This window comes from Triturus cristatus, chromosome 10 (assembly GCF_964204655.1).
Source record: "Triturus cristatus chromosome 10, aTriCri1.1, whole genome shotgun sequence".
NCBI lineage: Eukaryota > Metazoa > Chordata > Amphibia > Caudata > Salamandridae > Triturus > Triturus cristatus.
Window position 1 is genome coordinate 1,191,371,452 of NC_140593.1, and position 27,435 is coordinate 1,191,398,886.

At 46.6% G+C, this 27,435-nt stretch overlaps 2 protein-coding genes across 2 annotated transcripts in view; one reads left to right on the forward strand and one right to left on the reverse strand.

Moving 5' to 3' along the window:
- LOC146797007 (GATA-binding factor 1-B-like) overlaps positions 1 to 24,871 on the reverse strand; it is a 128,549-nt gene extending 103,678 nt beyond the window's left edge. Inside the window, exon 1 of the mRNA XM_085629604.1 lies at positions 24,478 to 24,871. The gene's annotated coding sequence lies outside the window, so the exon portion shown is untranslated. The remainder of the gene's footprint in view (positions 1 to 24,477) is intronic.
- The window catches only part of LOC146797008 (uncharacterized), a 238,169-nt gene that overhangs the window by 3,145 nt on the left and 207,589 nt on the right, over positions 1 to 27,435 (forward strand). The gene's annotated exons all lie outside the window — the stretch shown is intronic.

Genomic DNA, 27,435 nt, shown 5'->3' on the forward strand with positions numbered 1-27,435 from the left:
AGTCTCACTGTACTACTGGAGAAAGATTGGGAGATACTTTTTCTCTTTTGGAGGAAGACGGTCTGAGAAGCAGTGAGTTGGACCTGCACGGGAAACTCTGTCCTCCAGAGAGTTTCAGTATTTCAGCTGAGTACTTGGGGATCACAGTATGCATTGCTTTGTGGGTGATACAAGCCAGCATGAACTGGGATCTAACTACAATGGGAAGCCATTTGATTGCCAGGACCACTAGAGAATTGTGGTGGAACGTCTTGCTTCCAGAAAGATCTCGAGCATCCGCATTCAGTACTGCGCTAAGTTCTGCCCGGTGACCCTCATGTAATCGTAAAAGGAATGAGTTGCAGGAACCCACCCTGGAAAGATAAGAGCCTGCGATGGACCTGAGATCCTCTACAGAGATAAAGTGGCTGACACCCTCTAAGAGGTCTGGGATGGAAGTGCGCACTCCGGGTCAAAGTGTTGACGTGACTGCCAGTGAGCCAGCAATCAAGAGTAACTCAGTGATTTGCCATTTTCTACAATGATGGGGCGGCAGTGCAAAGGTAGCAACATGTCCATCCAAGCTGGCTCTGGTAACTTAGGCTTCCAAGCTGAAATGAAAAGAAATGTCATTTTTCAGGACCAAGTTGTAAGTGTTAGGCAGTCATCCAACGTTGGACTGTCTCCAATGTTTTGGTAAGGAGTAAGACGTCATTGGGGAGGACATTTTGAAGAACATCTGAGTGTCATCTGTGTATTGGAGATAGTGGAAATCAGGTTTTCAATAATAACTCAGAGAGTGTCTATATAATGATTAAACAGAGTTGGTTGATAAAAGGAGGTGGCCTTGTGGGACACAGTGATTTAACTCAACTATGCTGGAGAGATGGTTTCTGATTTTACCTGCTTGGGACCCACTAAGTAAGAAGGAAGTTAAGAAATGCTCCCTCCATGCCCATTCTATATTTGAAGATTTTTTTTTTAGTTTTATATAGTGCGAAATAGACCCGTAGGTATCAGAGCGCTTTACACGTGCACCAGTTGCATTACAGACGGACACATTCATTTTGTTAGGCATTAAGGGATTTGCCCAGAATCACAGGATGTTGAGCCTCCCTGCCGCAACTCGAACCCGGTTCCCCACCTTCAAGGTCGACCACACTAGCCATTAGGCCACATTCTCTGTTGATTACTATGGAATGATTGACTGTATCTAAGCGGCAGAGAGATCTAAGAGTACCGGTAAGCAGGAGTTACCAGCATCAAGGATCATAGAGCATCGCTGATCACTTGGAGGAGGTGACTTCAGTGCCGCACCCCTGACAGAAGCCAGATTGACAATTTGCAAGGAGATAGTGAACCTTGATTTGTTGCATGAACGGAGAGGGCACACACTTTGTAGTACTTTTCCAAGGAAAGGAAGACCAGATATAGGGTATTTAATTGGCATCAGCTGAAGGCTTCTTGAACCGGGTTCAGACGTAGCCAATTCTGAAACACCTTTGGAACGAGCCTTGCGATTAAAGACATCCAGAATGACAGGATCCAACAAGACAGCTTCTTATTGATGTTGCCAGAGACTGCATCAGTGAAGTGACAGACAGTTATCACATCCAGGATGGTGTCAAGAACTTTCTTTATTGGTTCGGTAAAGTTGGATCATCTCCGGAGCTTTACAAACTAGGGTGGAGGCCTCCACAGCATCAATTATTTAAGGAAGGAAGGATGCGATAGAATGTACTTTTGTGTCAAAGAATAGTTCAATATTCCTCACATTGTCTTATAGGTTCCTCGAAGGTGAGGATGGGGGACAGCATATTAGGGAATTTGATATTATTAAAGAGGAATCTAACAAGATTGATAGTATTGTCTAGCTAAGATTTGATATAAGTGGACATTGGTGCAAAATGTGTATCATGTAGTTATTCCCCAAGTTGTTATTTGTCGAGATAAGCTTGCATCCAAGCAAGAGTGTCTACAGCTATTCTCTATTTGTCTGAGGGATTTTGTTTACTCATACGTTCTGGAGAACTCAGAGGCTAAGGTCTCTTCTTTTTCTGTATAACTGGTGCTAGGCTTGTGATGAGCATCCAGTCTAGCATTGGATATAGTTAGTTACTGTGAAGATGTCACCTTGGTTGGAGCAGATAGGAAGACAGGATCTCATTGCCGAGGATGTCACTAGGTCAATGTTGATACTCTTAGAGTCCCGTCAACGGTCTATTTTTTTGTACTGCTTGAAGGTTCTAAAATGAGTGATGTGTTGTATGAAAGGAATTAGCAAGTGGTCAAACCATGCCTCAGGCAAGCCGTCGTTGATAGACACAACTGATTCATTGGGAATATCAAGACCAAGAATGGAGCCTTTATTGTGTGTAGGTTTGCAGAAGGGCAGGAGGTTGTTGTTCAGGAAATAGGAAGTGGATAGATTAATAGAAATATGTTTAAGACCACCCCAACAAAGATTCATATCCCCAAGGAAGACGTTCACTGTCAGAAACCAGGAGCCGACTGGTAAAGTATTAGGCAGTCATCTAAGAAGGGATCGGGATCTGTGGAGAGGTAGATTGTGTCCTTATAAGAGAGTGGGGTGGCAGATTGTGTTCTTAGAAGAGCATGGGGTGGTAGATTGTTTTTGTAAAAGAGCGTGGGGTGGTAAGTTGTGTTCAGTTAGAAGAGAGTGGGGTAGTAGATTGTGTTCTTAGAAGAGCGTGGGTTGGTAGATTGTGTTCTTAGAAGAGCGTGGGGTGGTAGATTGTTTTTGTAGAAGAGCGTGGGGTGGTAGGTTGTGTTCAGTTAGAAGAGAGTGGGGGATAGATTTTTTTCTTAGAAGAGAGTGAGGTGGTAGCTTGTGTTAGAAGAGAGTAGGGTAGTAGATTGTGTTCTGTTAAAAGAGAGTGAGGTGGTAGATTGTGTCTTTAGAAGAGAGTGTGGTGGTATGTTGTGTTTAGTTAGAAGAGCGTAGGATGGTAGGTTGTGTTCAGTTAGAAGAGAGTGGGGTGGTAGATTGTTTTCTTAGAAGAGAGTAGGGTGGTAGATTGTGTTCTGTTAAAAGAGAGTGTAGTGGTAGATTGTGTTTAGTTAGAAGAGAGAAGGGTGGTAGGTTGTGTTTAGTTAGAAGAGAGTGGGGTGGCAGATTGTGTTCTTAGAAGAGAGTGGGGTGGTAGATTGTTTTCGTAGAAGAGCGTGGGGTGGTAGGTTTTGTTCAGTTAGAAGAGAGTGGGGTGGTAGATTGTTTTCTTAGAAGAGAGTGAGGTGGTAGATTGTGTTAGAAGAGAGTAGGGTAGTAGATTGCGTTCTGTTAAAAGAGAGTAGGGTGGTAGATTGTGTTGAGTTAGAAGAGAGTAGGGTGGTAGGTTGTGTTTAGTTAGAAGAGAGTGGGATGGTAGGTTGTGTTTAGTTAGAAGAGAGTGAGGTGGCGGATTGTTTTCTTAGGAGAGAGTGTGGTGGTAGATTATTTTCTTAGGAGAAAGTGTGGTGGTAGATTGTTTTATTTTAGGAGAGAGCGTGTGGTAGATCGTTTTCTCAGAAGAGAGTGGGTGGTAGATTTTTTTCTTAGAAGAGAGCGGGTGGTAGATTGTGGTTAGTTAGAAGAGAGTGAGGTGGAAGATTGTTTTATTAGAAGAGAGTGAGACGGTAGATTGTGTTTAGTTAGAAGAGAGTGAGGTGGTAGATTGTTTTAATAGGAGAGAGTGAGGTGGTAGATTGTATTTAGTTAGAAGAGAGTGAGGTGGTAGGTGGTTTTCTTAGAAGAGAGTGGGGTGGTAGATAGTTTTCTTAGAAGAGAGTGGGGTGGTAGATTGTTTTCTTAGAAGGGCGTGGGGTGGTAGATTGTGTTTAGTTAGAACAGAGTGAGGTGGTAGATTGTCTTCTTAGAAGAGAGTGGTGTGGTAGATTGTTTCCTTAGGTGGTAGATTGTTCTCTTAGAAGAGAGTGGGGTGGTAGATTGTGTTTAGTTAGAAGAGAGTGTGGGGTAGATTGTTTTTTTAGGAGAGAGCGGATGGTAGATCATTTTCTTAGAGGAGTGTGGGGTGGTAGATTGTTTCCTTAGAAGAGAGTGGGGTTGGTAGATTGTGTTTAGTTAGAATAGAGTGGGGTGGTAGATTGTTTTCCTAGAAGAGAGTGGGGTGGTAGATTGTTGTCTTAGAAGAGTTTGGGGTGGTAGATTGTTTTCTTAGGAGAGAGTGGCGTGGTAAATTGTTTTCTTGGGAGAGAGTGGGGTAGTAGAAGGTTTTCATGGAAGAGAGTGGAGTGGTAGATGGTTTTCCCAGAAGAGAGTGGGGTGGTAGATTGTTGTCTTAGAAGAGTTTGGGGTGGTAGATTGTTTTCTTAGGAGAGAGTGGGGTGCTAAATTGTTTTCATAGGAGAGAGTGGGTTGGTTGATTGCGTTTAGTTAGAAGAGAGTGAGGTGGTAGATTGTTTTCTTAGAAGAGAGTGGTGTGGTAGATTGTTTTCTTAGGTGGTAGATTGTTCTCTTAGAAGAGAGTGGGGTGGTAGATTGTGTTTAGTTAGAATAGAGTGGGGTGGTAGATTGTTTTCTTAGGAGAGAGTGGGGTAGCAGATTGTTGTCTCAGAAGAGTTTGGGGTGGTAGGCTGTTTTCTTAGGAGAGAGTGGCGTGGTAAATTGTTTTCTTAGGAGAGAGTGGGGTGGTAGAAGGTTTTCATGGAAGAGAGTGGAGTGGTAGATGGTTTTCCTAGAAGAGAGTGTGATGGTAGATTGTTGTCTTAGAAGAGTTTGGGGTGGTAGATTGTTTTCTTAGGAGAGAGTGGGGTGCTAAATTGTTTTCATAGGAGAGAGTGGGTTGGTTGATTGCGTTTAGTTAGAAGAGAGTGGGGTTGTAGATTGTGTTTGGGTAGAAGAGAGTGGGGTGGGAGATTGTTTTCTTACAAGTTAAAATTAAAAAAGATTTTTACAGGTTCTTTTTGTTAAAAAAAGTCTTCTCATTGGAGAGATTACAATACATCAATTATAAATACAATCCATTAATCATACAAAAAAGTCTCATACACAATGGAGAAAACTATACAGAAAAATATAAAAGACTCTTTTATTGTTTTCTGTATAGTTTTCTACATTGCGTATGAGACTTTTTTGTATAATTAATGGATTGTATTTATAATTGATGTATTGTAATCTCTGCAATGAGAAGACCTTTTTAACAAAAAGAACCTTTCAAAATATTTTTTCATTTGTGAAAAATTGTACTGTATCTTGTCTACACATGTTTTTAAATAAATTTACATAACATAATCACCACCTCTTTTTTACTTTGAATCATTTACTGCACATTGAAGGATATATTTTTTGTATTTTTTTGTTAATGTAATTCGAAGAAACACTGTTACTCACTATAACACATGATCCACATTGAGGCATATAGAGGCATACTCTTTATAACAGAGGATTTTTCCTCAAACCTTAAAATTTAGAACAGGGACTTTTGTGGTTGCTGATGTGGGGTCATATTATAAAGGACGGCGTTAAAATTATCACCGGTTTAGCAGCAGGAAACTGCCGCTAAAGCGGCGATAATGGGCTTGATAATATGCCCTTGTGAACTCCCATAGAAGCCCATGTTCACACCAGAACATGGGCTTCTATGGGAATTCACAAGGGCGATAATTTTAAGGCCGTCCTTGATAATATGCCCCTTAGTCACTGTGCACCTCCAGGCCGTAAACTACCACCTACTCCATAAAAGGCTGAATGCTAACCTTCAATGTTGTAATCCTGCCTCTCCCTCCAGCACTGATACCCAGGGCCGACTTTAGGGCAAAGTGACGGGTGCAGCCGCACTGGGCGCTGGCCTGGGGAGGGGGCGCTGACCTCAGGGGGGCGCTGTGTTTAGCAATAGGGTACGATTTATAAACATTTGCTGCAGAGTTCCTTGTGCATCCATCTTTCAGGAAGCAATAAAAATGTCAAAATAACTCTTTATTAATGTTCGAGCAAGAGATCAGGGTTTTGTCTAGGGGCAGTTTTGACTCGCCATAAAGTAGCGCAGGGGTGTTAATACGCCTGCCGCAAATAACCCGCATCGTGCAGATCACAGATATGTATTTTATGTAGATAGCTGAGTGGAATACTGCTTTTGTCACAGAAATCCTTTTGTTACGCAGTTCGTAAGATACAGCCCTAATATAGAAAAGTGACTGTTACGAACTGTCATCAAAGAGCTGATTTGCAAACTGCATAAAATAGGTTAGGGCGTTCTGGTTTTTTCCCCGTCTTTCCTTATCTATTCCTAGGGTTGCTAAAAAGGGTTTGTTTGGGTAGATATACATCCTTATTAGTACAGCCAGACTTTGCTGCTGCTTTATAACAAATGAACCCTATGTGAGAGAGGGGCCATGGAGAGATGAGGGGGACTTTAGCTCAGTCGTAGTAAGGGAATCCGAGGAGGGGGCGCCAAATATGATTGTCGCACCGGGCACAACCAGTGCTAGCCGGCCCTGCCGGTACCCTCAAATTTCTGGTATTTCTCCCTCAGTCCGAATGGAATCCTGCTGGTTTCTGATTTTTTTGCAGTGAGTAATAATTTCACTGGTTGAGTTTAAGACTCACCCAAAAGTATTTGCACTTCAACTCGAATAGAATTGGGTTAAGTAACTTTGCTCGCATTGTATTTTCATTTTTACTTAATTGAATGAATAACTGAATAGCAACATTCGTGGAGCGGCTGCTCATAAAGTTGTCTGCAGCACTACAAACTGACGGTAGTGCACATTACAACGAGATCTGTCTTCCCTCTTTCCGCCCTTTGCATTGAGTAAACACTGAGAGAAAATGGCGTCCGCTGACGCAGCCTCGCCTTCCTGACGCCGCTGCCCTGCAGTCCACGTACACACGCAGCGCTGCACGTTGTACCGCGTGTTTTGTAAGCACTCATTTCTAAGAAGAGGCAGAAGCTGTTTTCAGCTGAGTTTGGCAACAGAGGCTCAGATATTCACTGAAGATAAAAGTGATTGGGCCATTTCATGGGCTGCTCTTGGCTCACACGCACCCGCCACCATCCCCGAGTTTAACTTTGCACGTGGTGCCCCTGTAACTCAGTTCTAAGTGCTAAGAAGTTCTGTTATAAATGGAGAAGGGAAAATGGCAAAGGGAAGGGGAGAAAAGGAGTGAGAGAGGAGACAGGGAGAGAGGAGACAAGCTACTAAGAGAGAGAGAGATGGAAGCAGTGTGTGAGAGACGAGGGAGCGGGAATTGATCTGAGAAACAAAAAGAGTTTGCACAGGAAAAAGTGAAAAACGGAGAGAGAAGGAATGAGAGAGGAAGAGGAGGAATGACAAAACAACGGATGATTTAAAGGAAGAGGTAAAAGAGAGAGGCAAAGGAAGAACGACCGAGAAGGTATGAGTATAGTAGATAAGGAGGAGAAAGCAATCAAGTGAAATAGAGAGTCATTGGTAGAGAGTGAAAAAGAGTATGAGAGGAGAAAGAGAAGTACGAGAAAGAGAAAAAAGGAGAGAGTGAGCTAGAGCAAGGCACAGTAGAACTGTAACGAAATAGCGATATATAGAGAAAATAAGACACATATTGATCTACAATGATGAAGAGAGTAAGAGATTAAATTAAATCAAGAAAAAGGGAGGGAGAGATCCTAGAGAGAGAAAGTGAGAGCAAAAGAGGGAAAGAGAGTAAACAAATGATAGAGAGAAAAGGAAGGAAGAGAAATGGAGAGGAAATGAAGAGTGAGATGGAGTGATAGAATGAGGGAGACAGAGGGTGAGGGCTGGAGAAAAAGACCAAGAATAAGAAGTATGATAGAGATATGGAGGATGGACTATTGATACAGAAGACGAAGAGAGCTGAGGGGGAAAGAGTGAAAGAGAGTGTGAGAGAACAGAGAGAGAAGTAAGGAAGAGAGTGAGGGCTGAGGCAGAAAGTGAGATATACAAAGAAGCGATGTTCAAGACCTTTTCTCTAGGTCATATACAAGTCAGTTGTTACTGAGGTATCAGATGTTCTCCGGTATTATTGCACTCCAGTTAAGTAGCCACTTTATTCTTTATACACTCGCCCCTCCCAGAGTACTGAGGATGATCAGTCAACTCTCACGCCTGGAGGTGTCAGTGAACATGGAGAATACGCTTTTTATCCAGTCGGGGCAGAATAGATGGATAAATACTGACATTCTGTGGGTGCTTATTTACTGGGTATCCTAAGTACGCTCTATTCCAAGTTCCCCATTGTGGAATGAGGCATAACATGCAAACAAACATTTTGTGGAGTGTTTCCTACTACGGAGACTCATGTACAACTATTGCTGCAAATATCAGGAGCAAGTAAGTTTCTAGAGATGGAGAAGGGAATACTACAGCCAGCATGATAGCTCAGTGGGTTGAATACTTGTGCTGAAACATGTAGCATTCTACTCTATATAGTGCCGTTTTGCTTTCCAACCTTCTGCCAGTCAATAATTGAGTAACATAAATGAATTTCTCTGTGATGCACTATATAAAGAAAATCTTGTTATTATGTTGGATGCACGTGTGAAAACATGAGAAACTATTTTCTCTGTGGAAAAAAGAAAGTTCAAACCTGGCCATCTATCTATTTATCTAGGGGATTTGTAATGCGCAACAGCTACTCAATGAGTGTTCCGGCGCTGACATTTATGTAAATGATGCCTTATTATGCAAAATGTGGATGGAATACATGGGTATGTATTTAAGTATGTGGTATTTCTATAGTGCAAATCTAGTCAAAAGTCAGTGGAGCAATGTGCAGGGTAATAGACAATCATAAAGTCATCCAGTGATTGGAAAGGAAGCTGAGTTCTGGACAGTTAATGCATTGTGATGTAGTGTTCTTTTAAGAAGTGAGGCTTCAACTCTTTCCTAAATTGAAGCAGAGCTGGGTGGGGCCTGATGGATACGGGGATGTTGTTCCAGATCCTGGGTGCATAGATGGAAAAGGCCTGCTGTCTAGTGTTTTTCTTCTTTACACTTCACAGTCTGCAGTCTGATGGTGTCCCGGCTGCAGGTGTCCTAAGAACCACCAGCGATGGTGAGCTTGTGTACAAGATAAGCATAAGGGATGCTTATCTTATGTGATGGCTTCGTAAATGATACAGCTGGGTCTGAAGGTGGGGCTGACCAGCAAGGGAAGCCAATGGAGTTCCATCAGGAAGGGGGTGATGCGATCATGTTGGCTCAGGCTTGGAGGAGGTGTGCTGCAGCGTACAGGATGCCCTTAGGGGTGCCAGGGTGGAGTCTGGTAGGCCATGGAGCAGGACGTTACCACCTGAAGAGCAGTCTGGAGTCACCTTCTGGTTGGATGAATTGGTTTCATTTTCTTTAGATGAGAGAGCTGGTTCCAGGCCGTCTTTGGGTTGTTTTTTGGCAGTGTGTTCCTTGAGGGTGAGTTTGGAGTAAATGGTAAATCCAAGTGACTGGGCATTCAGTGAAAGTTGGTGTTCGAAGCCATCTAAGCTCATATCACTGAGCTAGGTGTGTACTGTTAATTGTTTGTTTTTCTTGACGAAAAGCAGCAATTCTGTCTTGGTTGGGTGGAGCTTCAGGTTGGAGCTGGACATCCAGGTCTGGGTGATGTACAGGCAACGTTTCATGTCCGAAGCAGAGGAGACTTTGAGATAGAGTCGTGTATCACAAGCATTGATGAATCTCAATACTGTTATCTGTGGGTCTCAATCAAATGTTTTTGATGCAGCAACTGTAATTGAAACGCTTAGACGCAATATAAAAAATTTAAATGAATATTCAATGGCATGTTTTCGAACATCATCTGTACCCCTGACTTGACACCTCTCTCCATCCTGTTCCATCTTTACTTGTCTTTTTCCCTGCTCCTAATCTTCCTACTTGTGCCGCTCACCAGCTCTCAACACTCTCCTCTCGCTTTTCTCCTCCTAGTCTCTCCTCTCACCACCAGCGCATTGGATTTCCGTCCATCATCTGTTTGTTGACATGTAGATCTGAGTCTGCTGACTCTCTAGTTCTTAAGATTTTACGTGGTTGGTTGATTATAAACAGCCATCTTGCCCTTATGTGATCTATTATGGGGTGCGGTGACACCAATGCATTGTGGTAGAGTTGCAAATACGTGCAAACCACCCAGCGTTTCACCATTGCTGCTTGTACTATGGCGGTAACTGGTCACTTTTCAGACTAATAGTAACTTCCCCTGGCATGGGACTTTGGTGGAAGGTAGACTTTGTTAGTTTAGATGGCATAGGCAGGCTTTTGGCATTACCATGCATCACTATCATGGAAACCATAACAACATGCATGTGTAGCATGGACGTCAGTTGGGGTTTGCAAAATGGTTGCCCCTTGACACCCCAGTCACTGCCTGCGACCCCTGGTCTCAGGAGCCAGGAAGACAGCGGCAGGCGCAGAGCCCCTGCTTACTTTCTATACTTTCCATCCCTTGCTTCACCCTGGCCCCTTAAGCAGCAAATAGTGGGGCTTCTATTGGCTAAGGGTGGGACAGGAGTTCAACCCTTTGATGCCATTGGAGGGCCCCAAGCCAATGGTGCATGACGTCACTTCTACTATCAGTAATTCCATTCCCACGCAATGGTACAGGCATTCTGGTAATGCATGTGTGCACACATTTCTTCTAACACATTTTAAATCTTTAGTAATGTAGGTCAACTTCTTTAAATATCTGTGATCGATTGCACATATTTTATGCACTTTTATATATCAAACACAAAACACCTAAAAATGTAAAAATAAATGAATAAATAATACCGCACTGCCTTAGCCGATGTCAACCACGGTTCTGAGAAACGCGGGGGAGGAACTGACTTTTGGCTCCAGTTCCTTGAAGCCTATATTTGGGTTTTCCCGAATCTCAATAATTTAATCTGATTACACCCCCTCTGCCCTGATGTCACATCCTTTGTTTCACTTGCGTAATTAAAATCCACCCATTGTATTTATTCATGGGTGGGTAGGCAGGGTGCTAAGAGAGGGAGAGAGTAAGAGAGAGAGATGGATAAACCGGTCTCACTGAAACAATGTGCACATCTCACTATTAGAACAATCAAAGTTTCACTGTTAGAGCGCACTCATATCACTGTCGGGGTGTGCAACTCTCCCAACTAAGGTGACCATGTTTCACTATAGGAGTGAACATGTCTTACTGTGGAGTGTTCATGTCTCTCTTTGAGAGTGAGCATGTCTACCTGTCAGACTGCCCATGTCTCACTTTGAGAGTGCACTTGTGTCACTGTCAGAGCGCACTTATGTCACTGTCGGAGTTTGCAACTCTCCCAGCTAAGGTGTCCATGTTTCACTATAGGAGGGAACATGTCTTACTGTGGAGTGTTCATGTCTCTCTCTGAGAGTGAGCATGTCTACCTGTCAGACTGCCCATGTCTCACTTTCAGAGTGCACTTGTGTCACTGTCAGAGCGCACTTATGTCACTGTCGGAGTTTGCAACTCTCCCAGCTAAGGTGTCCATGTTTCACTATAGGAGGGAACATGTCTTACTGTGGAGTGTTCATGTCTCTCTCTGAGAGTGAGCATGTCTACCTGTCAGACTGCCCATGTCTCACTTTGAGAGTGCACTTGTGTCACTGTCAGAGCGCACTTATGTCACTGTCGGAGTTTGCAACTCTCCCAGCTAAGGTGTCCATGTTTCACTATAGGAGTGAACATGTCTTACTGTGGAGTGTTCATGTCTCTCTCTGAGAGTGAGCATGTCTACCTGTCAGACTGCCCATGTCTCACTGTCAGAGTGCACTTGTGTCACTGTCAGAGCGCACTCATGTCACTGTTGGAGTGTGCAACTCTCCCAGCTAAGGTGTCCATGTTTCACTATAGGAGTGAACATGTCTTACTGTGGAGTGTTCATGTCTCTCTCTGAGAGTGAGCATGTCTTGCTGTCAGACAGTTCATGTTTCACTATCGGAGTGCACTTGTATCACTGTTAAAGCACACTCTTCTCACTTTCGGAGTGTGTAACTCTCCCCGCTACCGTGTCCGTGTTTCACTACAGGAGTGAACATGTCTTACTGTGGAGTGTTCATGTCTCTGTAAAAGTAAGCATGTCTTGCTGCCAGACTGTCCATGTCTCACTTTCAGAGTACACTTGTGTCACTGTCAGAGTGCATTCATCACTGTGAGAGTGTGTAACTCTCCCTGCTACAATGTCAGTGTTTCACTACAGGAGTGAACAGGTCTTACTGTGGAGTGTTCATGTCTCTGTGAAAGTAAGCATGTCTTGCTGTGAGACTGTCCATGTCTCACTTTCAGAGTGCACTTGTGTCACTGTCAGAGTGCACTCATCACTGTGAGAGTGTGTAACTCTCCCTGCTACAATGTCAGTGTTTCACTACAGGAGTGAACAGGTCGTACTGTGGAGTGTTCGTGTCTCTGTGAGAGTGAGCATGTCTTGCTGTCAGACTGTCCATGTCTCACTTTCAGAGTGCACTTGTGTCACTGTCAGAGTGCACTCATCACTGTGAGAGTGTGTAACTCTCCCTGCTACAATGTCAGTGTTTCACTACAGGAGTGAACAGGTCTTACTGTGGAGTGTTCGTGTCTCTGTGAAAGTAAGCATGTCTTGCTGTGAGACTGTCCATGTCTCACTTTCAGAGTGCACTTGTGTCACTGTCAGAGTGCACTCATCACTGTGAGAGTGTGTAACTCTCCCTGCTACAATGTCAGTGTTTCACTACAGGAGTGAACAGGTCTTACTGTGGAGTGTTCGTGTCTCTGTGAGAGTGAGCATGTCTTGCTGTCAGACTGTCCATGTCTCACTATCAGAGTGCACTTGTGTCACTATCAGAGTGCACTCATATCACTGTCAGAGTGTGAAACTCTCCCTGCTACAGTGTCAGTGTTCCACTACGGAGTGAACAAGTGTCACTGTGGAGTGTTCATGTCTCTCTGTTGGAGGGAGCCTGTCTCCCTGTCACAGCGAGATTGTCTCACTGTCTGAGTGTCTACGCCTCACTATCAAAGTGGAAATTATGTATAAAGGAATCATGATTCAACAGAATTTGTAATTTCCTTATCAGATACCAGTCCAATCAATGAGTCGCAGGAGGCCTGAAATAGTGTAATGGTCAGGTTTTTAACTTCTCATAATTAATCAAACGTAGAAACAAGTGTGGTATTTTCATTCATAGAGATATGGTGGAAACTCATGAACAAACACACCTGCAGGTGGCGCAGGGAGTAAACGAGGAAGTGAGAAGTGAGCATGAAATTTGCACAGTGGAGGGCAGCGCCAATCAGCAGCAACCAACACCGCACGTCATCAAACCTTACCTGTCAGACTAAATGACACGAGGATCAAAGGGAGCGTCAGTCACCGGCGCGACTCCCCCTTAAAGACCAGTCAAACATCCGTATCCCGGCCCCGTGTCCTCCAAACCATACAGCACTGGGGGAGGAGTACCACAGGGACCAATCACCTTATCAGTTTCACTCAAGGACTACATTAAGTCACTTCCGGAACTCATCAATTCTCTCAGCATCACATGCACAAAGTATTCCGAGGCTACCCTAGATGGTCCTCAAACTGCATAAACAGAATGCCGTTAAGCCTCAAAATCACCGACCAATGGGTGAGAGAGGGTCAACTCTAGGGCAATGTATCAAAACAGAAACCCTAAATGCAGGGCCAGGGAAATCTACCACCCACTAGGAACGCGGCCTGAAGAGCTTGAGATGCTGCCTACAACCTCCACCGATGTACGGAACTTGGGCGTTATCATGGATCCAGTCCTTTCCAGAAGCCACAAGGCAACCAGTTGACCAAATCCCCACCCCACACCAGGAGGACGCTTCGCACTTTACAGCATCTCGGGTTCCAGCAGAAAGATCAGGCAACCCCTTTACTTATGGTATGACGTTTCGGCCATGCCAACGGACTACTCCATGGAGTACGAGTATCTACTTTGTGCCGACACCAAAGAATTGAAAATGCAATAGCACGACAACTTGTGTACCTTAAGACTAGTGACCGCATCTCACTGGCTCTGAACGCGGGCACTGGCGGCCTGTGGCCAGAAGAGCTAGTTTCAACCTTCCGTGCATAAGGCACAAGGCAAACCACGGGAAAGGACCAGTATTTGTGCAGATGGATCTCAAGGAGGAGATGCGATGCTTTAGATTGGCCACATAACTCACTGTTCCACCATATAAAAGACAACGGTCAGTGGTACATGTTCTTAGTTTCAGTTGCCAAGCTGGGAACTCCCTGCCTGCAAGGATACAGGCTGCCATAAACCACCTGGAGTTTAGAAGGATGCTGAAAATGTGGCTCTTCTCCACCTGCATCTTAAGGATCTCACTATCAACATGAAGTGGGGACCGAGTGCAACACAGAGAAAGGAGAATGGACCACATTCTCCTGACCAGGACCAAAAGAGTGCAATGTCCCTGAAAAACACATCTAACACATGATTGGAAGGATGGGATAACACGTTTCATCTGGAAATAGAGATGAAGACCTGCTTCTGCCTGTGAGAAGTTGGCCTGGTATATGCTGGTCACTAGTTAAAGTGGACACCTTGCACCAGTACAATTCGACTCTTATGGTAGATAGGTTTAAGACAACCTTTTAAAGAAAGCTATCCTAGTGGTCGCTGTGGAGAGCAGCCTTCAGGCTAAGTCTCAGAGGAATGTAAAGCAGCTTGTATTACCTTATAACCTCCTGAATCACTAAATGAAAGGACACCACACAGGTATATATATAAAATATATATGTATTTATTACTAGACACACTCTACTAATCTCTTTATGAGATTAGAAGTCAAGGACATATGCACAAATCAACATTTCACAACAAATTAAGCACTTATATGGCTGGGGCCCTAGGGGCGTACCAGACCATATACTAAAAAAGAGGTATAAGAAGAACGACTTGAGAAGGGAGAAGGCCTAAGGTCTTCAGAAGCGCTGGGGCCTCACTAATCCACCCAAGGCAGGTAAGTAAAGGACCCACGGGAGACGCATGCAGTGTGAGAACACAGCCGCGGATTCCAATAGACTTCAATGGAGCAAGTCGCGGTTGGAATTTTAAAGTTTTAGGATACTTCGGGAGAGTCTACAAGCAAGTCACTTACAGGGTAAGTAGTTCTAGAGCCAACACACACAGGAGCACCAGAGTACTCGAGTTACCTCACCCAGGGAAGCCGGGTGCATAGGTGTCGGGTCGCGGCGTAGTTTTTAATGGGAGCCAAAGAAGACTTGCTGCTTGTGAAGACAGGAGAAGTGTCCAGTGGAATCCAAGGCTAGATTCTGAAGAAAGAAGACCTGAAAGCAGAGGAGACAATGTTCAAAGTCACTTGCCAGTGACCCGGGGCCAGGATGCTGGATGCCCACAGTAGTCGGGTGATTTCAGGTGATCACGGGTGTCTTGACTCTTCAGCCATGAGGTCCAGGAGGTGTCAACGACAACCAGGAGCTGGATTCAGAGTGTCCCACAAAGCCTGCAGCTTACTGAGGTGTCGGCAACCGGATTGGAGCCAACAAGCCTTGGCAACAGCAAGTCTTGTGGAAAGTGAAGAAAGTCAGTGGTGCAGACCAGCAAGGTCTGAGGGACTCACCCAGCAAGGGTAAGTCAGGGCAGGCCTGGAGCAACCAGGGGAACCCTTTGGTTCTATAGAAAAGTCTTCAGGGGACCCACAAGCCAACCAGCAAGGGATCGCAAAGACGCCTCAGGAGGAATCACTCACCAGGAGCCCACGGTCACTCGGGACAAGGTAGGCCTCTGATCTTCAGAGAAAACCCTGCTGGAGGCTTGGACCACATGTGGTCCAAAGCACAAGTTTGTAGAACGTTGTGAAGGGCTTGCACTTGACAATAGTGCATGGTACTCGGGTATTGCTGTTCCTCGTCACTCGTGGGGTCCACTCACCTCAGCTTTGCTGGGGACTCACAATGGCTATCGAGAAGACAGGAAATTTACTTTTGGGGCTGCAGGGACTTCGGACTCTGGCGGGAGCAGGAAAGTTTGCAACCATTGATGCAAAGTTTTGGTGCCTGCCAAGCAGGGGAGTCACTCCTTGACTCTAAGGGAGATTCTTCAGTCTTCCAAAGGTTGTAGAACGTCAAAGGTCCAGGATTCGTCTTCAGAGCGTCGTCCAGGGATATCTAGTTTGCAACGGCAAGGGTTCCCTAACTTATACTACAAGGAAGGGAAGGACTAGCTCTATGACCACTCCTATGGGAGGGTCAGGGGAGTGGGTGGCTACACCCACTTCCCTTTGTCCAGTTTTGCACCAGAGCAGGGGCTGGTAGCCCCTGAACCGGTTTGAGCTGGCATATGCACAGAGGAGCCTACTGCTCCCCCAGTGCAGGACTTCAAAGCACTCTAGAAGCGCACCCACCCAGCCCCAATACACTAAATCCTGTCTGGAAGGTGGGTACACCTCCCTGTGACAGGATGCCTATTGTTGGGCCTCCTCCACTGCGAGTTTCGGTCAGCAGCAGGAGAGCAGCCCAGTGTCTGTGCTGGTGGCATCCATTTTGTGATGCCAGGGCTCTTCAGGATTCTACTGTGTTTCCACAGTGGGTACATGTCTATCCCTCTAGAAGGGTGGGATCATACTCCCACACCAGTTACTGGTGTGGGGGAATGATTCCAAAGCGTTTGACACCAAACACGACATGTTTTGATGCAGCCATCCCAAAGTTAGCATTTACCGCTAGGTTATAATGCACTTAAGAGTATATGATTTAACCACATACACAAACAGCTACAGAGAATAGACTCTGAGAGCTGCAGAGGGGCCCTGCTCAGGCAGAGGCACCCCCTCACATGGAAACCAAGCACCCTGCCCTCAGGATTGATAGGGCCTGCCTTAGGGGTGACTGATAGGTTTATATGTGTGTGTAAGGTGAGATATAGGAAACATATACCTCAGTGAGGAGTGCTAACACTACCTCGCCCAGGCTGCAGTAGCAGGCCTGTGGTGTTAGATTTAGTCTGCTTCCCAGGGGTGGCATAATACATGCTTCAGCCCCTGGTAGGCCTGTGAAGTACCTATGCCCTTGGTACCTAAGGTACCATATACTAGGGGCTCATAAAGTACCACAGTATCCAATCACTAGTGCATCTAATGTGTACTCCAAGTTGTTTAGAGAGAACAGAGAGGCGGGGCCCTGATTAGCAGGGACCCAGCCAGACTATAGCCAGAAACCAGTGTAAACATCAGAAAAAAAGTGGGGGCAACATAAGTGCAGATCCTACTCTCCTACACTGCCTTACACATCTATAAATATCACAGCAGCACCAGTGGCATCCCAAGAACTACCAGCACTTGCATTATGTACAAGCTCGAGCTCTGCAATCAGAATGAATAAAACATCAATAGAGATGTATTCTTCTTTGCATACTCCTTGGCATCCGTACTGCATGTGAGCCATTTCCAAGACGCACGACTTGCATACCAGGCTCGTTTCATGCCCTTTTATACTGCCCTGTGCCAGTTCATGTCTCCATTTGTGCCACCCTACCTCAGCTTCCAACTGAAATCCCACTGCCCTCCTTTCCTTCTCAGACTCACCCACCAAGCCTGGAAAGGCATGACTGTAAATACGTCTAAGTGTATTGTCTGAAGACACTCCTGCCATCCGATATCACAGAACCCTAAAAAAAATCAATAGTACAATACACATTCTATACTGCATGCCTCCAGCCCTTTAATGATGGAGACACAACTGGGAATACCAATCAATAAATAACCGAAGCAGCTCCACCAATAACAAATAACTTCCCAAGAAAGTAGAAACTGTAGGAAAGGAATCAATGTCCCAACTCTGATCATGTTGCATAATGTACGACTAACTGCACTACCCACAACTAGCACTAGACACTACCCAGGGGCTCCACAGTGTAGCATGCTACACAATGCAGAGCGCTTCAATGCCTCATCAGGAGTAGTACGCACTATTATACATCTATAATACAGCGCCATACAGCAGAGAGGTAAAAGTGGTGCACTGGGGTGAAGAAGAAATGGCATTTCAAAGATAAGGTTTGTAATACTAACAATCCAATAAATATATAGTTTCTGACGTTTCGACCCCAAAGGTCATGACTTGGGCAGGGTCAGCTTCAGGACAGGTGTCTGGAGCTGCTTGAAGATAACACCTTTAAGGATCTAAAGAATTGGATGTAACAAAAATGTCAACATTGACCTGTTGTAAGTTCATGTACACTCTGAACATCCACTCTGGTTGTCGCTGGCAGCAAAGGCGCTAAACACAATCCACCCACAGTGAATATTATCTTCATAGGAACTGAGGAGAGGTAGATGCACACTTGAGTACAGTGTCGTGGCAACGCAGGAGTAAAAGGAGGCACTGCCACAAGGACCTGGCACCAGTCCACCCACTGCCATAGAGTCAGAGACAGCACTGCCACAAGGAGCCTGCACCAGCCCACCCACTGCCATAGAGTCAGAGGTGTGATTGTCACAAGGAGCCTGCACCAGCCCACCCACTACCATAGAGTCAGAGGCACCACAGCTGCAAGTCCCTGGCACCTGCCCACCCACTGCCATAGAGTCGAAGGCACCACAGCCGCAAGGACCTGGCACCTGCCCACCAACTACCATAGAGTCAGAGGCGGCACTGCCACAAGGACCCTGTACCAGCCCACCCAATACCATAGAGCCAGAGATGGCACTGCCACAAGGACCTGGCACCTCCCCACCCACTACCATAGAGTCAGAGGCAGCACTGCCACAAGAACCCGGCACCAGCCCATCCACTACCATAGAGCCAGAGATGGCACTGCCACAAGTGCCTTGCACCTGCCCACCCACTACCATAGAGGCAGAGGCAGCGTTGCCGCAAGGACCTTGCACCAGCCCACCCACTGCCATAGAGTCAGAGGCAACACAGCTGCAAGAACCCAGCACCAGCCCACTCACTACCATAGAGTCAGAGGCAGCACTGCCACAAGCAGCCTGCACCAGCCCACCCACTACCATAGAGTCAGAGGTGGTGCTGCCAAAAGGACCTTGCACCTGCCCACCCACTATCATAGAGTCAGAGGCAGCTCTGACACAAGGACCTTGCACCAGTCCACCCATTGCCATAGAGGAAGAGACAGCGTTGCCACAAGGACCTGGCACCAGCCACCCACTGCCACAGAGTCAGAGGCAGCACTGCCACAAGGACCTTGCACCAGTCAGAGGCAGCGCTGCAACAAGGACCTTGCACCAGTCCACCCACTGCCATAGATCCAGAGGTGGTGCTGCCACAAGTACCTGGCACCTGCCCACCCACTACCATAGAGTCATAGGTGGGACTGCCACAAAGACCCTGCACCAGTCCCCCCACTGCCATAGAGTCAGAGGCAGCGCTGCCACAAGTACCTCGCACCAGCCACCCACTGCCATAGAGTCAGAGGTGGCGCTACCACAAGGACATCTCACCAGCCCACCCACTACCATAGAGTCATAGGTGGGACTGCCACAAAGACCCTGCACCAGTCCCCCCACTGCCATAGAGTCAGAGGCAGCGCTGCCACAAGTACCTGGCACCAGCCACCCACTGCCATAGAGTCAGAGGCAGCGCTGCCACAAGGACCTTGCACCAGTCCACCCATTGCCATGGAGTCAGAGGCGGTGCTGCCGCAAGGACCTTGCACCAGCCCACCCTCTACCATAGGGTCAGAGGCGGCGCTGCCAGAAGGACCCTGCACCAGCCCACCCACTACCATAGAGTCAGAGGCGGCGCTGCCGCAAGGACCTTGCACCAGCCCACCCTCTACCATAGGGTCAGAGGCGGCGCTGCCACAAGGACCCTGCACCAGCCCACCCACTACCATAGAGCCAGAGGCGGTGCTGCCACAAGGACCCTGCACCAGCCCACCCACTACCATAGAGTCAAAGGCGGCGCTGCCACAAAAACCTCTCACCAGCCCACCCACTACCATAGATTCAGAGGTGGTGCTGCCACAAGTACCTGGCACCTGCCTACCCACTACCATAGAGCCAGAGGCGGTGCTGTCACAAGGACCCTGCACCAGCCCACCCACTACGATAGAGTCAGAGACGGCAATGCCACAAGGAGCCCGCACCAGCCTACCCACTACCATAGAGTCAAAGGCGGCACTGCCGCAAGAACACTACCATAGAGTCAGAGGCGGCGCTGCCACAAGGGCCCTGCACAAGCCCACCCACTACCATAGGGTCAGAGGCACCACAGCTGCAAGGACCTGGCACCTGCCCACCCACTACCATAGAGTCAGAGGCAGCACTGCCACAAGTACCCTACACCAGCCCACCCACTACCATAGAGTCAGAGGTAAGACAGTCACAAGGAGCCCGCACCAGCCCACCCACTACCATAGAGTCAGAGGCAGCGCTGCCACAAGGACCCTGCACCAGCCCACCCACTACCATAGATTCAGAGGTGAGACTGCCACAAGGTCCCTGCACCAGCCCACCCACTACCATAGAGTCAGAGGCAGCACTGCCACGAGTACCCCACACCAGCCCACCCACTACCATAGAGTCAGAGGTGAGACTGTCACAAGGAGCCCGCACCAGCCCACCCACTACCATAGAGTCAGAGGCAGCGCTGCCACAAGGACCCCGCACCAGCCCACCCACTACCATAGAGTCAGAGGCAGCACTGCCACGAGTACCCCACACCAGCCCACCCACTACCATAGAGTCAGAGGTGAGACTGCCACAAGGACCCTGCACCAGCCCACCCACTACCATAGAGTCAGAGGCGGCGCTGCTGCAAGGCCCTGCCAGCTGCCCACCCACTGCCATAGGGTCAGAGGCGGCGCTGCCACAAGGACCCTGCACAAGCCCACCCACTACCATAGAGTCAGAGGCGGCGCTGCTGCAAGGCCCTGCCAGCTGCCCACCCACTGCCATAGGGTCAGAGGCGGCGCTGCCACAAGGACCCTGCACAAGCCCACCCACTACCATAGAGTCAGAGGCAGCGCTGCCACAAGGACCTGGCACCAGCTCACCCACTACCATAGAGTCAGAGGCACCACAGCCGTAAGGACCTGGCACCTGCCCACCCACCCACTACCACTTAGTCAGAGGCAGCTCTTCCACAAGGCTCTGGTACCAGCCCACCCACTACCATAGAGTCAGAGGGGGCGCTGCCACAGGGGCCCCGCACCAGCCCACCCACTACCATAGAGTCAGAGGCAGCACTGTCACAAGGACCTGGCACCAGTCCACCCACTACCATAGAGTCAGAGGTGGCGCTGCCGCAAGGACCCAGGCAGTGCTGGCACATAAAACCTGCACCAGCACACACGGTATGTCATTGGTTTACAGGCACATTTGAGCCTGCACCAGCACGCACAGTGCTTCAGTGGTTCACAGGCAGTGCTGGCACATGAAGCCAGCACACAGTGCTTCAGTGGTTCACAGGCAGTGCTGGCACATGAAGCCAGCACACACAGTGCGCCAGTGGTTAACAGGCAGTGCTGCCACACAGACCGTGCACCAGCACACTGGATGTCACAGGCAGCAGTGCGAAAGTGAGCCTGCATTAGCACACTCGGGCCTGATTTAGTATTTGTGATATTCACAAACTGCACTTTTTTAAGTGCCTACATCTATTATTTTCAATGGGAGGGTGTTGCAGTACCAGTGGTTGGCCATGGGTTGTGCTGAACTTACTACAAAAGTGCTGGTTACTACAAAGGTCCAGTTTGTAAATAGTGAAAAGTAGCAAACTTACTCAAAAGTATAAAGTTTCTCAAGAGAGCAATCTTACTCAAAAGTGCACGTTACCTTTGTGAAACTGGCCCACAGTATCAATGGGTCACAAGAGGGGTGGCCGGGCAGCGCCTATTCAAGCGCTAGGCAACAGTGTGCTCTTGGGCTTTTTACACCGTCTATCACTAGATATGTACAATTTACGTTTAAAATGATTTTTAAAGTTTGGGGTGACTCTGCAGACAGGGCCATTTTCCAACATATGCCATGGACTCAAAGACGTGCACTCACTCTCTGACGCGCTGGCACTCTAGTCGTCTTCTGTTCTTTCTGTCTCTAGCTACCTACCCTGCCCTCTCTTCTCTCCGTGCGGTGTCTCCCTCACTCGTCAGTGTCTCGCTCCTCGCTCGCCTATCTCCCTCTTTTCCTGACCCTCTCTGCATCCTGTTGTCTCTTATTGTCCCTCCTTTTTTATGCTCTTTATTTCTGTCTTTTACTCCCCTATTCCTCTCTTTCTCTTCTCCCCTACTCCCCCTCTACCTCTATTTTTCTCATCTCACAGTCCTTTCTGTTTATCCTGCTAAGTCTTTCTCTCTCTCGCCTCTTTATATTTCTTTCTGTCTGTCTACCACTTTATCTCCTTCTCTCTCCTCTCTCTGCCTGTCTCTATCTTATGTCCTCTCACTCCATCGCCTGTTCTCACACTTCGCTCTTTCTCTTCCCTCCCCTTCTCCCTCTCTTTATCCTGTTGTCTCTAGCTTGCCCTCCTTTCTTTCCTCCTTGTTATGTCCTTCTTTCACTCCCTACTCCTCTCTTTCTCTTCTCTCCTACTCCCTCTCTCCGTCTCTCTTTCTCCCCTCGCCGTCCTTTCTCTGTTTATCCTGCAATCTCTTTCTCTCTCTCGCCTCTTTCTAGTTCTTTTCTTTTTGTCTCCTTCCTCTCTCTTCTCGCTCTCTCTGTCTTATGTCCTCTCACTCTCTCAAATGTTGCACTCACTATTCTTTCTCTTCTCTCTCCTTCTCTCTCTCTGTATCCTGCTGTCTTTTCTTTCCTCCTCTTTCTTTCACTCCATATTCCTCTCTTTCTCTTCTCTCCTACTCCCTCTCCCCGTCTATCTCTTTTTCCCCTTGCCGTCCTTTCTCTGTTTATCCTGCAATCTCTTTCTCTCTCTCGCCTCTTTCTAGTTCTTTTCTTTTTGTCTCCTTCCTCTCTCTTCTCGCTCTCTCTGTCTTATGTCCTCTCACTCTCTCAAATGTTGCACTCTCTATCTATTCTTTCTCTTCCCTCTCCTTGTCTCTCTCTGTATCCTTCTGTCTTTTCTTTCCTCCTCTTTCTTTCACTCCATGTTCCTCTCTTTCTCTTTTCTCCTACTCCCCCTCTCCCTCCCCGTCTATCATTCTCCCTTCGCCCTCCTTTCTCTGTTTTTCCTGCAATCTCTTTCTCTCTCTCCCTCGCGCCTCTTTCTATTTCTTTCTGTCTGTTCCCCCTTCATTCCCTTCCTCTCGCTGTCTGTCTCTATCTCATGTCCTCTCGCTCTCTCCTCGCACTCTCCACTCTTTCCTCTCCTCTCTCTCAATCAGTCTCTCCATGTCTCTCTTTCTGCTGTCACTTATAACAAGTCTAAGGCCCCGATTGCGATTGGGTCGCTATATTCCGACCGGTGCGTAAACCGCCCGGGCCAGTGTGTGCCGGTGTTTAACGCATCTGATAATTATAGGATGTAGTAAATACCTCAGCAGGCGTTGCATGTTGGCAGGTTAAACCCGCTGAAATTTAACAGGGGAAACTGTACGGTATTTACTGCACCGTGCGGATTTTGGTGCATAAACACCAAAGTGCACGTTATTCCTCACAAGCTCGTGATAGGTGTTATATAACGTACCCGCTGCTATTATTATGCCCCCATGTGTGATAAACGCCTAAACTCGTAATCAGGGCCTAAGTGTATTCATTTGGTCTGGTTCTACCAATGCTGAACTTTGACACAAGTCTTTCGTTTTAGAAGTGAAATAACAAGCTTCCTATTGGTTGAAATAAGTAACTGACTGGAATGATGCATCTGTGAGATATCTGCAGATATTACAAACTGCTGGCGATGTTAAAGCTTGGATGTAAAAGCAGGCCGGGCCTTGTTGCTTATTAAGACACTAATACATCCACTGTAGGGGGCCTGAGTTTTACCTCATGGTCAGGTCACAGGGTCAAATCCCCGTCTACTCAGCCTTTCATCCTTTGGAGGTTGATACAATGAGTACCATTGAGTCGGGTAACAATAAACACCTGTTATTCAGCGCCAAGATACCCTTCTGGGTGAACATGTGCTTTACCAGTGCAGGTTCTGTTAGGGGCTAGTGAACGCTGCGTCCGTGACAGCAGCAGTCGGTGGAATGCACCACCCCTGGCGGCTCTGAGAGGGGGGGGAGGGGAGGGTGCTAAGAGAGTCCTGCCCTCGACGCCTAGTGAAGTTATTCTAACACAGCCCAGTCCACTCCTGCACGCACCATTACCTCTCCCCCTGTCTGTCCAGCTCCTAGACACGGACATATATTCTCTTTCACCATCAAAACAGCCTGATGAAAGGGCTTCAGACCTCCCCCAGCAGGGGTTCGGCGTAAGTCCACTCACATCACTGTTTCATAATTTCGTTTTTTTTTTATATCACTTTGACTTTTTATCAGAGTGTCCGCGGCTCCGTGGTGTGCGCAGGCTGACCCTGTCTGCTCCAACTCTGCTGTGCTCGAAGAAGGGGATGTGTGCCTAAATACCTCATAACATCGCCCCACTTCATTTGTCGACCCCACAAACGGCAAGAGGCCCCCATACCCCTGCAGCCACCGCAAGCATTGGGGAACACTGACCTCTCTCCGCCGCCTCTGATGCAGTCTGGTGGTCTCCGAAGTCTGGGTACAAGGTCCTCGTGATGTTTCCCACCTCTCGGGGAGAGCTTTGGGGTTTAATCTGGTCTTTGTAGGCGTCGTTTCTTCCCCTTGTCGTCCTTTTCTTCTCTGTGTCACTCTCTGCCTGTGTCTCTCTGCCGTCCCATGGCTTGTATGCGCTTCTCGGCTCCTGGTACCTGGCGGTGTCACCCTGCAGGGCCTTTCTGCGCCTGTCCTTTGAGCTCCACGTGCCTGTCTTCTAGGCGCACCTCGCCGTCCCTCACCGCCACCTCTGCCCACTTCCCTTTCTTTCTTGAGCTGTGCGTCTCCCTTCTTTCCTCCCCTCCCTGCTTCTCTCTTCTCGGAGACTGCTGGGTGTTAGGGACAGAGGACTTCTGTAAGGCACCCAAAATGACATGTCATGCCCCCCCACCCACTCAGATGTCTCCTCCTCCGAGTCTGACCCCACCCTTCCTGCTAGAGTGAAACCACTGGAAATAAATACTGTGGCCCGGCTTCTGGAGGCGACACTTTCCAACAGCATCTATGGATCAAAGCAAGCGTCATTTCCAATCAAGTTATTGACATGGCGTTATCGTCATACGCATCTGGCGTTATCATCACTCGCATCTCCATGGCAAATATCGTTTATGATGACGTGGTACACATGAAGCGAGCAATAACGATAAAAAAACTGAACACTCCAGTTGTGAAATCACTACTCATACTCATAGGTAATAAGAAAATTACAGCACTACTTGTAATCAAATAAAAAAACTACGTCACTACTACTTGTCGGTAATAAAAGACAACATTACTAATTATCAGTGATATTGTTAGAGGAAAATGACATCCCTACCCACCCATATTTTGCTTTACAACATGAGAAAATTACATCTCTACTTTCCTGTAAAAGGAAAATAACTCTAGTCACCTGTGAACGTGTAATCAAAAAAACGACACCACACTCGTGGTTAGATAGATAGCACCACTACCATCGCGACTCACCTATAATATTGTAATACGAAAGTTACGTTACCACCCAGATGAAATTAAAACATATCACCACTCAACTATAAATGTAAGAAAATGAATCGCGTGCTCACCTCTTGTAGCTTATCACCCTCGAATTTTTTGACAAAATTCACAACGTATTGGACTCGGCTGCCTCAGCAAAAAAACTATTGGCAATTTTAAAATAAAATTTTGGGTTAATTTCTGCAAAAAAAACCCTTTGATAAAGCCCCTTCTAGACCTGCCTAGCTTCGGAATGATTTCCTCTGAGCTTTCTTTGTCTGGCAGGTCACAGTCATTCTCTGATTAGATTTCTTTACGGTTTTCTGTATATTTAGTGCAGTGCTTGAGGCAGGACCTACAGTGTCCATATGTCCCCATTGGTTTTATACCAGGCTTTGTCAGTGAGAAATGTAAACTTTCTGACACTCCTGTGCGGTTTGACTGCAAAACGGTTGCATTTCTTGCCACTGCCGAAGGTGCGATATTTATTTTTATTACATTTCAGTGCTTGTAAGTGTTGTACCCTAAAATATTGAAATCACACATATCGACCTTCCCCAAAAATAAATGCGAGATACCCACTTTGACAGTATCGTCAAGGCAACCGTAAATAGGGGAGTACACCCTCTTTTTACGAAGTTTATGTAGCGCGAAGGTGACCCGATGGTATCGGAGCGCTTTACACAGCACCAGTTGCGTTACACAAGGACACATTCATTTTTGTTAGGCGCGGGGAGATGAAGTGATTTGCCCAGAATCACAAGATGTTGAGCATCGTTGCCGAGACTGGAACCCGATTTGAGGTCGGCCGCTCTGGCCGTTAGGCCACACCCTCTCCCCTTACTATTCTAACAACACACTTGCTTATTTTGACAGTCCAGTGCACATCAATGTCTTGAAGTCAATATTGTTTCATGTTGGTATTTACAATTCAACATTATCTGCCACTGGGGCAGCCTTATCTGAAACTTGACGATAATATTTCATGGGGTGAGGGTGGCCAGGAATTATAGGATAGGGTACTTGTTTTTTCGGTATATATTTTTTGTCCTCTGTACTTGTCCAACTTTGTTTTTCTATTGTTGGAAGTTATCCTTATACTATTTAAATGGAAATAGAAATTGTACAACTAGTACAAGTCCATATTTATCTAATGTACACATGTACACTCGCACTTTGCTGTCTGAAGAGTTTGAGTGTGCTAAATCATTACATGGAATTAAAAAGTGCAACCAGCTGAAAGCTGTGACATTGTAGTAGCAGCGCAGCTGATAATTTCCAGGCTTAATTAGGACGTTTAATGTTTTTTTAAATCTCCCTGTGCTGTTAATATTCACAGCTATTTTCTTGGAATCACGATTGATATCATAGAGCGACACTCAAATGAAGACCTAATTACTGGTTTTTTCCGTTTTAAACAATACACACACAGGCACACACCACATTTTCTGACTATTTTCAAATGTAAAAATGAAAAACGGCGAGGTTATTTATAAGAAGAATTCCCTTATAAATAGGGCTCCCCGTTTTGTCGTGTCTATTTCTGACATCATTTCTGTTTCAGTTCGCTTTTATTTTTTGCTAATTTGCTCTGTTTTTCCATTTTTATTTTTCATTTTGTGAAACTGAATAAAGCTGCAACTGGTATATTTCTGCATGTACCTGATAGATTTACCATCCTGCTTGGATGCCTGACCTGTTGCAGGAAGACATATATCAAACGTCAACGCTCTTATGAAAATATGGGTTTTCTTATAATGTTTTCCGTTTTTACTGGTTTTTACAGATACATACAGACATAAAACAATGGGTTTTCTGTCTGCATTTATTTTTAAAAGTGGATAAATACAGAAAATTGTGCTTCTTTTAAGTGACTCTCTGTGCTGTAGTTCATGTATTATAGGCCAGCTTCTGATCAGATGG